The sequence below is a fragment of the Vicia villosa genome, unplaced genomic scaffold (assembly GCF_029867415.1).
Source record: "Vicia villosa cultivar HV-30 ecotype Madison, WI unplaced genomic scaffold, Vvil1.0 ctg.001990F_1_1, whole genome shotgun sequence".
Taxonomy (NCBI): Eukaryota; Viridiplantae; Streptophyta; class Magnoliopsida; order Fabales; family Fabaceae; genus Vicia; species Vicia villosa.
In genome coordinates, this window is record NW_026705802.1 from 242,046 (window position 1) to 243,558 (window position 1,513).

Genomic DNA, 1,513 nt, shown 5'->3' on the forward strand with positions numbered 1-1,513 from the left:
GCTGTTCAGCAATAAGCATGGATTGCATTGTCACTTTCTATGCTTTAAGTGTCATGGATGGAGCCACTCAAACATTCTACCTGCAGACACTAATCTTTTCTCACACACTTTGTTCAGGAATTGAAGGTGGCTCTTTTGATTTACTTTAAATTGTAAAATAAAATTGTATAATTTTTTTTTTTAAATTAATAATGTTGATACATTTATGATTTGTTATAGTATATCTTGATATGTATTTTAAATATAGTTGAATCGTAATTAAATTTTTATTTTGGTTCTAATAAATCTGAATTAAAAAGTTTAATATAACTTTTTTTCTTCAACAATTAAAAATCAAATAATTAGAATTCTAAATTTAAAAAGTATTTGGATTCAAAGGACATGTTAAAAAAATAAATAGGAATATATTAAACAAATATTTTTAATGAATTATATTAAAAGAAATGTAAAAAATGCTTTGAATGAGATAAGTCACCATTGCAACAGTTCATGCTAGTTTTTTTTTTTTTTTAAAACTAATTATATATATATATATATATATATATATATATATATATATATATATATATATATATATATATATATATATATATATATATATATATATATGTAGTACAAAAGCTAAAGAAGGCATAAAAATACAAGTACAAAAGCAACAAAAACCACCACGAACTAAATTCCAAAAAAAAAAAACCCTTAAAACTATACGACAATGAAATGACTATTCTCATACGATACAGAAGAGTTTTTTTTGAACTTTTCTCTCAGTTATAAATAGTTAATAGGGATAATGTTGAAGTTGAATGGACTCAGAAGTTTGAATACGTGGAATAGTTATTATCAATGAAATATTTCTTTTTCTTTCTGAACTTGTTTATTGATATACCAAAAAGATTTTGAGATTTATTAATTAACAAAGAAAAACATGGAATCTGGAAAGACGCAAAGTGAGAAATCCTTGAAAAAAATTTAAACAAGCGAATAGGGATTCAAAGCGAGATCCGTTATAGTTATAATCCATCGGTTTTCCAAAAACAGGTAAGAGGTTTATTATTTTTTTAGGGATAAAACATGACATTAAATTATAGCTATGTTACCTCAGTTTTTGAGAAAACTGAGAAGAAATTGTTTATTTTTTAAAAAGAAATCAAACATTACGCTCCCAGGACCTATACTCTTGATTTTTAGCATGTTCGAGATGAACACTTTGTCATAAAAAGTGTTATTTGTAGTAGTGTCCCAAATTTACCAAAGATCCTTTAGCATGGTTCCAAAGGAAGAACTAACCAATCAGAAGATCGACCCTCATCTATATTAGTCTTTTCCATGGTTGTATAGTTGTCTAAAGTGGAAAGAGTTTCCAATATCTCATAATCCACCCAACTATATATGCTTGCATCATCCGGCTCCACAAGACTGGTACTTCTTCGGGGCACATTGTTGACCCGACTAATAGCTGAGGACCCTAGCCAATTGATATTTGAAATTCTGGTATTCAAATCTCAGATGTCCT